The sequence below is a fragment of the Aquarana catesbeiana genome, linkage group LG02 (assembly GCF_042186555.1).
Source record: "Aquarana catesbeiana isolate 2022-GZ linkage group LG02, ASM4218655v1, whole genome shotgun sequence".
Lineage (NCBI taxonomy): Eukaryota > Metazoa > Chordata > Amphibia > Anura > Ranidae > Aquarana > Aquarana catesbeiana.
In genome coordinates, this window is record NC_133325.1 from 665,677,359 (window position 1) to 665,687,240 (window position 9,882).

Sequence of the window (9,882 nt, forward strand, 5' to 3'; positions counted from 1 at the left end):
TACCAATAGAGATGAGACAGTGTGTCTCTTTCTCTCTTGATTTCTTTATTTTTTCATTACAATGTTTTTAGTACTCTCTATATAGGAGAATCTGTGTTTCCTTTTGTTTGTTTAACAATATACATGTGGGGCAATGGCCTCACGGTATATAAAACATAGATAAAAAGTACAAAAATTTCCCTTTTTTTTCCCCTTTTCCCTCCCCTCATGGTTTCAATTATTGTTTTTTTTTTTTGTTTTTTTTGTCTTAAATAAACAAAATGCATATTAAAAAGAAAAAAGACATTTTTTCTACAATTACAACATAAGGCTGCAGAACTTATACCCAAACGACAAAAAAATGTATTCATAGTTTTCCTTTTCTCTTTTTTTTGAACATTTATCAGGCAATCTAAAAAGATTTATAGGGTACTCTTTATGCTTTTTTGTATATTTTACATATTCCAAGAGAACCTAACTCAATAATCTGTATAAACCTTCTTTTAGGATGTGAATGTTTGTCCCATTTGATATTTTGATGTGTAAAATTGATCTCACTTATCTTCCAGAATACACCTATATATTCTCTCTTCTCAATACGCCTCTGAAGAACGGACACTGTCCTGAAACATGTCAGGCTGACAGAGGAATATGTATTCACAATCGCAAGCACAAAGAAATATATCATAAGAAAGAACCTGTTTGTATCTTGTATAAGCACCTTCTGTAGAGATCTATGTTTAGATCTACTTGTTTTTATGCTTTTTTAAGCTTTTTTCAATAAAACATATCTTTTTATACTATTGTTGTTTGCCTGTAAAGTCCCGCTGTACCGGGGGGTACAAAAGGTTTCCCTCTTCTAGGGTCCTTGTTTTTTCACATATAATTGGGATGTTGGCAACATAGATTTGAGGGTCATTTCCCTCTGTGGTTCACCTACTATATATAACTCAATAGCTCCAGAGTTATCAAAAGTGGGGAGGTGTGCACGGGAAAGAGCATCCACAACAAATAGTTCACGGCCTCGTTTATAAATTACATTCAGGTGGTAGCGTTGAAACTTTAGCTTGATTTGCTGGATGCGTGCAGATGCTGTGTGCAGGGATTTTCTCAGTATGGTTATGAGTGGCTGATGATCCGTCTCCAAAGTCACAGGGCAGCCATAGATATAATCATGGAATTTACACAGGCAAATATCAGCCCCAATAATTCCTTCTCAATTTATGCATAGCGTGTTTCAGTCTCACTGAGGGCTCTTGATGCGAAAGCCACAGGCCTTTTTTAAAAAAACAAATTTTTTCATCAGTTTAGGCCAATGGATATTCTTCTACATATTTTTGGTAAAAAAAATCGCAATAAGCGTATATTGATTGGTTTGCGCAAAGGTTATAGCATCTGCAAACTATGGGAAAGATTTATGCCATTTTTATCATTTTTTTTTAAATAATAATGGCGGTTATCTGCGATTTTTAGCGGTACTGAGACATTGCGAAGGAAAAATCTGAGACTTTTGACACTTTTTTGGGACCATTGGCATTTATACAGCACTGATTACTGTGTGATTAAAATGCACTGATTACTGTGTTAATGTCACTGGCAGGGAAGGGGTTAACACTAGGGGGCGATCAAGGGGTTAATTTTGTGTTCCCTCAGTGTGTTCTAACTGTATGGGGATAGGATTGACTAGAAGAGGAGACATATCGTATTTCCTACTTAGTAGGAACAAACGATATGGCTCCTCTTCTCTAACAGCACAGGGATTTGTGTGTTTACACACACAAATCCCTGTGCTGGCACTCGTGCACGCGATCGCGCGTGGCTGGCGGTGATCATGCCTGCCGGCCACGCGCATCGAGTGGCTAAGAAAGAGTAGGACGTACCCATATGGGATTTCGCCCAGGAGAGCCATTGTGCCATAGTATATCTACGTGACATGGTCAGTAACCGGTTATTGGGAGATAAGACCTCAGGAGAGCCTTATTATGGTGCACAGGATCAATGCATGTGCACACAGTGCCATCTTTCTTGACTACTGCTGCCATGGCAGACACCCAAGGGGTAGCCTACTGCACTGGTGCAATGATGCCCAGTCTAGTTATTCTTTCCAACTCTTGCAAGACTTTGTCTTTTATAGCCAGTGGGATCCTTTGAGGGGCACAAACAGTAGGCTGTACCGATTCATCTAGGCGCATGTGACACGTGACTGGAAGCCTACTAACAGCCTCAGTATGACATAAGTCCTCATAATCAGTCATATCAGGAGCCTGTTGTTGTAGAGCATGTACTTCTGAACTGAGTTGGATTAGATTTAAGCGCATGCTGTCTAGTAAGCCTAGCAGTCTCTTAACATTTCTATCTACAATGTGGAATAGCAGCTTGTCCCCTGATAGATCCAAGGTAGAAGTGCCCAGTGTCTGAATTGTTTGACTGCCATAAGCTATCAGGTTTACTTTATTTGACCGATCAATTTCAGCTTTGGGGTCAATGCTGTGCAATGTGGATAAGGACATGACATTACATTTGGCACCAGTGTCAATTTTCAACTTGACAAGTTTGTTGCATGCTGTTGAGAAGGTGGAGAATATTTCTCCCTTATTTTCAATTTTCTACTTCATTAATTCTGTGCACATTTTGTTGTTTAGTGTCACTAGATTGTGTCATCCACTCACCTCTATTTTGAAGCTTGGACCTACAACATTTTGCAAAATGATTCCATTTGTTGCATGAGTTACACCTTTTGTTAATACCTGGAAACTTGTTGTGCTCAGTAGCGTTTTCACTACCACAGTTACTGCATTGCCTTTTGTTCTGTTGCACCATATACACTTCTGCCTCTCTTTTTAGTTCCTTAGTGGCCCTTTCAGAATGTTCAAACAACATACATATTCTGATGGCTGATTCCAGTGTCACATCTTTCTCCCTTAACAACTGAGCATGAACTGCATCATTGTAGATACCACATACAATCTTGTCACGTATCAGTTCATCACCAAAAATCAAATTTTTTAGCCAGTAGTCTCAGTGTGGCTACATAGGATTGTATTCCTTCATCGGGTTTCTGAGCCATCATGTTAAGTGCATGTCTGTCTATTATCAGATTACGTTGTGGTAAGCATAGCTCATCAAATTTCTTGATTAGGACATCAGGTCCTGCTTTGCTGTACACTTCCTATTCTCTTTTGCATTTCAGCCAGCTGTTAGCAATGTCATTATCAAAGATTAGGGGTTGTATGCTTTGTAGATTCTGAGCCATGATGTTTCAGCGATCTCACTTCTGTCACCATGTAGATTTTGTAGAAGCAATGATGAATCATCAGATGAACCTTGTGAAGAATTTGTTTATTTCAGCCAACCATAAGCTGCGTGTGAGCTTTTTTTAGTTTTACTTCATAACTTCCTACTTCCTTTTCCCACCCCTGGTCCTCAAATCTCTATGTATATCTGCAGCACGTACATATTCTACAAACATGGGTCAGTGTCTGCCTATGCACAGGACACCATCCAGAAGAGCCATCTATTCTACTGGTATGCCCTTACTAACAATGTTATCTTGTTTCCACTGATTTTTTTTGAGTTGCAAAAGTACCTGTCCTGAAAGCTTTAAATTCTTTGGTAGTAGCTGAGGGCAAGTATCCGTACTTAAAAAAGGACAACAGTGAAATAATCATGATTACCTCAAATGCATTGGAGTTGATTTACTAAAGGAAAATAGACTGTTCACTTTGCATGGGAATTTTCGCTTGCTTAGTGAATGTAGTGAAGCTTTGCTGACTTCCATCTTATTTCAATTTTATAATGTTTATAAAAGTTTTGCTGCATCACTTTAACTCCCACACCTGCCACCATGGAGAGAGAACACATGCCTCTGCTCATGTTGTACCTTCTCCTGCTTGATTCTGGACCTATTTAGCTTGGTGAGATTATTGTGATGTCTGATTGATATTACCTCTATTTTGTACTGTGAATTGTTATGTTCTACTTTTCAGCTCCCCTCACCTCTTGAAGAAGCGGGGTGTTCCCACGAAACGGACTGAGATTGAGATTGAGCAAGACTGCCTATCCATGGAGGACACCCTACCCATTAGTCTATTTTCAGTTGAGAACTATTAGTTAATTTGATACAATTGGTTCATTTTATTGTATTTGGTTCTGTTTTTTACCTGAATAAATTTATACATGTTGGAACAATAAAATGCAATGATTTTATATTTGTGTGTTCTTTCTGGCCTTAAAAGTTCATCTTGTTCTTCTCACTCTTTGACAGCATATAAGATTAACCAAAAGTATATAGATGCACACCAGTATGGAAATAATATGAACACAAGCTTTATATAATAAAAGATTATAAAGATAATAAAAGATAAAATATTTTATGTATAATAATAGTACCTACATCTATTGTACAAACAGGTATTATCAACAAAGTGCCCAACCAGATTCTTGGAGGAATTGTGCACATACTGTATACTTTGGTACAGTATATACTGTATACTTAATAATAGAGATACCTTCAGATGAATGTTGTAGCAAGGTTTAGTTGCAGGGATCCCTGAGGATGATTATGATGCAGCGTTCTTCTTGGTGTTGGAAACCTGAAGCCAAGATCTGTGATAATGGGAAGACCCTCCAGTCATTGCCCATCCAGCCTGGAATGCAGCTTTTCACCAGCAGAAACCATGGTGTGGCAGCCTATGCTTGTTTTGAGACCTGCACTAAAACTAGCTATAGAATCCCAGACCAGAAGGGACAGGGTTTATTAAAATAACAGGAGCTACATATAAACTCTATGACACTGAACAAGCTCACCTACTAACATACATCAAAGTGACTACTACACATGCACACTACATCACAGACTTAGTTATCTGTTATAGTGGCTGTAAGACAACAAGGGGACAGATATACTTCTGTCTCCTGTCTGTAGATATACAGTATACAGTATATACATACACCCAGAAGCTATGGGCAGTAATAGTAAATTATTAAAAATTAGAGCACTTGCCTGATAATCCCTGCTTCTATACTGGATTCAGCAACAGCTCTTCCATGGACAGGACCTATGTCTGGGACTTTCTCTCTCTCTTCAATTCCTCCTTCTGTCGTTTCCAACTCAACAACCCAGAAACAGGAAGTGCTATACATAATTCTGTGATAAGCAGCACAGCTATTTTACAAATACAGACAGCAGAGGGCAGCAGATCCCTACACGCATGATCAGGTATTTTTTCCAAAGTGAATTTTCACAACATCCACTAAGCGAAGCAAAATCCCCTTGCACAATGAACAGACTATAAAGCAAAAATAAGCTGCGCTTGTGATAACAAATAACCTAATGTACAGCTGCACCACTCTAGTGAGATATTATCACAAGCAAGAAGAATATATAAAAAATTGTGTTGCACTAAAAATAAAAGTATTAATCGATATATTATTAAACAAACAGTGAGTCCATGAGTCACCAACGTGACAGTAAATGTGTTAACAGGTATCTTGACCGTTGAATCACCAACAGAATCCTCCACCTTGTGATTAAACCACCACCAATTTAAGGATGTGTTCTTACAAGAGAGCATTGACCACCTATTATGAGATGTCAAAGAGGGCTCTTGTATCTCAGATGCTCCAACATCGTTAAAAAATCTGCATGAGGAAGACGGAGGAGAGCCAGTGGGCAAATTAACAAATCCTCTTGTTCCAACGGTAGCACCAAATGGCATACCCCAATAAGAGATAAGATGCCAAAATAGTGTAAAATCTTTTACAGCAGGACTTTATTAGCAGTAATGCACTTACATGCCAGCGGATTAACAACAGCGTGTGTAATAGGGCACAATGACTTTCGTGTGCTTTTCCTCTGAACGCAATGACAGGAAACAACACCTCAGCCCGACTGGTTTCGTCACTACAAGGACTTCTTCCGGGGCGTGGGCATCTTTCCCCATCATCGCTAATATATACTTTTCCTATTTGTCTGAGCCTTGTTCCCATCCGCTGCCTTATGCGGTTCATCGCATTTGGCCAAGCCTTGTTCTGAACAGATATATAGTTCGAACGTCATTTGGAGTCCAGCCCCGCTCAAATTGCGTGTCTCCGCTCTAGATTCACCGAGAGTTGACACGAAGTCACATGACCTGAAATTCCTGAAGGACAGAGCTCACGGTTCCAATCTAGGAAATGCAGCCTCATCCTGTGGTGACATAGAGCCCTAAGTTCCACAGCAAAGATGAAAATGAGATCGGGCTCAGATACTATGTATAATAAAAACCTTACATAATTCCGCACTTAATATGCACATGTATACACATTAAAAAATACACATATAAATACTAAAAATATTAATAATAAGGTAAGTGTAAAAATAGGTATCGAATATCATTTTATAAATTATCTAAAAAGCAATTTACATCCCAGTCCACATTTAACCCATGTGGAATATAACTTTTGAGCAGAAAAATCCATTTGGTTTCGATCTTAGATAGTTCCCTAACTTTGAGGCTACCACTCCAGTGTGATATGAAACGGTCTATACCCATGAAAAGAGTTCCAGTTGGATCCCTACCATGGACTAAATCATAGTGTCTATGATTTTTATATCCTTCGCGAATATTGGCTATATGTTCATTAAGCCTTACATTCAGTGCCCGGGTGGTACAGCCCACATATTGTAACCAACATGGGCACTGAAGCAAATAGACCACATGGGTAGTTCTGCAGGTAATAAAGAATTTCAGTAAATTTTTTTTGAGGTGGCCCTAGAAGAAAATTCTATCATTTTTTTCTTTTTACATTGGTTGAGGCCACAAACCTGACAACGTCCACATTTATAGTATCCAATGAGATTGCGGAAGAGAGGAGATCTAGAAGGGGGATCCAAAATGTTATGTGCTATTTTATCCTTTAAGGATGGAACACCTCTATATACAACTTGAGGTTTAGGCTGGAAAACCGGACCAAGAACTCTGTCATTTTTGAAAATATGCCATTGTTTATGTGTAATAAGTTTAATGGTTAAATGTTGTGTGGAAAAGGAGGTGATCAGAGAAAAGTTCACCAGATGTCCACTTCCACTCTTAGACTGATCTGCCCTACCTATAAGCAGTGAATCTCTATCGATATTTCTAACTTGATTTAATGTGGCCTCCAAAGAGGCAAAATCATAATCTTTCTCCAAAAATCTTTGTGTCAAAATTTCTGCCTGTCGCTCAAAGTCGTCCAGGGAAGTACAGTTCCGTCTAATGCGAAGGAACTGTCCCTTGGGGACCCCTTCCAACTATGGCCTATGGTGGCAACTATCCCTCGATATATATGGGTTGTGATCCGTAGATTTTAAAAAAGTAGAAGTTAGCAGACAACCTGACCTTCCTCCACTTTAATGGAGAGGTCCAAAAAATGTATCTCTTTTTGACTCATTTCATAGTTGAGTCTGATGCCTCTATTATTCTGATTTAATGTGTCCAAAAATTCCATGAGGAAGGAGGAGTCTCCCTTCCATAGGAGGAGGATGTCATCTATGTAACGTGCCCATAGAGCCAGATTGGTCCTTTGTTGGGCATAGACAACATCCTCCTCCCATTTAGCGATAAATAAATTGGCCACACTTGGGGCGTGTTTGGTCCCCATTGCCATACCCCTATTTTGGAGGAAAAAATCACCACCAAACCAAAAATAATTGTGAGATGCTGCAAATTTTAAAAGATCTAAAATAAACTCTTTCTGGATGGGAATCAGATCAGAATCTTTATCTAAGTAATGTAACACTGCAGATATACCCAAATCATGGGGAATTATAGCATATAACGAAGCAACGTCTACCGTCACTAACCACCATCCCTCCTGAAATGGACAGTCTTTAATGAGATTAATGACTGCCCTAGTGTTGAGTTGAGAGTTCAGTTAAATCTTGATATAGCGCGGTCCTTTACCCCGTAGGGTCCCGACACACTTACAAACACATACACACATACACATACTAGGGCCAATTTAGAGACAGGATCTGATTAACCTATAAGCATGTCTTTGGAGGGTGGGAGGAAACTGGGGTACCCGGAGGAAACCCAGCCAGGCACAGGGTGAACATGCAAATTCCAGGCAGATGGTGTCGTGGTCGGGAATTGACCCTATTGCTGCTAGGTGAGAGTGCTAACCACTACACCACTGTGCTGCTTAATGTATGAAGGCATTTTCTTAACCAATAGCTGTAGATAGTTGTCAATGTATTTGCCCGCCCGGGACATTACAGAATCAATACTGCAAATAATTGGACGTCCCAGGGGGCAAACAGGATCTTTATGAGCCTTGGGTAAGTAATACATAACTGGTGTGCTTGGGGAAGCAGGGACAAGGAGAGATCACTTAATATGTTATTAATTTCTGTTATATAAGCACTTTTGTCCAACTCAATGATTCCCCCTTATTTATCCGCAGGTCTAATCACTAGGTCCTTTCAGTCACACAATTGTTGTAATCCCTTGTCAAGATGAGCCTGCATCTTGACATTTTTACTTGAGCCTTATCCAGGTCTCTAAGTACAACATCTCTAAACACTCTCACTGAGGACGCCATTCCACCTGGAGGATTGAATAATGAAGCATTGAACAGATGAGAAGATTGAACATCTAATGACACCAATCTCCCTTCCTTAACCGGATTGGATATAAAATATCTTTTGATATTAATTTTGCTAATATATTTGTGTATATCCATGTTACCACAGGGTGAGGCTGCATTTCCTAGAATGGAGCTGTGAGCTCTGTCCTTCAGGAATTTCAGGTCATGTGACTTCGTGTCAACTCTGGGGGAATCTTGAGCTGGACTCCAAATGACGTTCGAACGGCATATCTGTTTAGAAAGAGGCTTGGCCAAATGCGATGAACCGCACAAGACAGAGGATAGGAACGAGGCTTGGACAAATAGGAAAAGTATTTATTAGCGATGATGAGGAAAGATGCCCACGCCCGGAAAGAAGTCCTTGTAGTGACGAACCCAGTCGGGCCTAGGTGTTGTTTCCTGTCATCGCGTTCAGAGGAAAAGCACACGAATGTCTTTGTGCCCTATTACACATGCTGTTTTTAATCCACTGGCATGTAAGTGCATTACTTTTAATAAAGTCCTGTTGTAAAAGATTTTACACTATTTTGGTGTATTATCTCTTATTGGAGTATGCCATTTGGTGCTACCGTTTGGTGCTACAAGAGGATTTGTTGATTTCCCCACTGGCTGCTTGGAGTGATCTCCCCCGTCTTCCTCATGCGGATTTAATAGCGGTGTTGGAGCATCTGATATACAAGAGCCCTCTTTAAACCCCCGTAATAGGTGGTCAACGCTCTCTGGTAAGAGCACATCCTTAAATTGGTGGGTGGTTTAATCACAAGGGTGGAGGATTCTGTTGGTGACTCAATGGTCAAGATACCCGTTCACTCATTTAATGTCATGTTGGTGACTCATGGACTCACTGTTTGTTTAATAATATATTGATTAATACTTTTATTTTTAGCGCAACACAATTTTTTATATACAATGAACAGTCTATTTGCCTTTACTAAATCCAGGGCTTTTTTTCAGCCAGATGGCAGAACTCTATTTCTTCGGCTAATCAGTTGCTTGACACTTACTACTGTCACTTGTAAAATGCAGAAACAAGGCTTCTTTATTTAGAAGTAACAGCGCTCCCCTCCTGGCGGCTGCACAGAACCTCCCTGCACTGCAACTCTCTATATGACAGAGGAGGGAGGGGGTGGGTAATCTACTCAGCTACACAGCTGCTCTAGTCTCATGGGGGAGGCTCCTCCTCAAGCACACGCCAGCAGCCTGTGCTCACATGTTGGATATGGAGTGGCTCTACTGCAGCATCCCCTCTTTCTGATACTTTCTAGCAGGCGATAGAGAATTTGAGGAGGGAGGAGA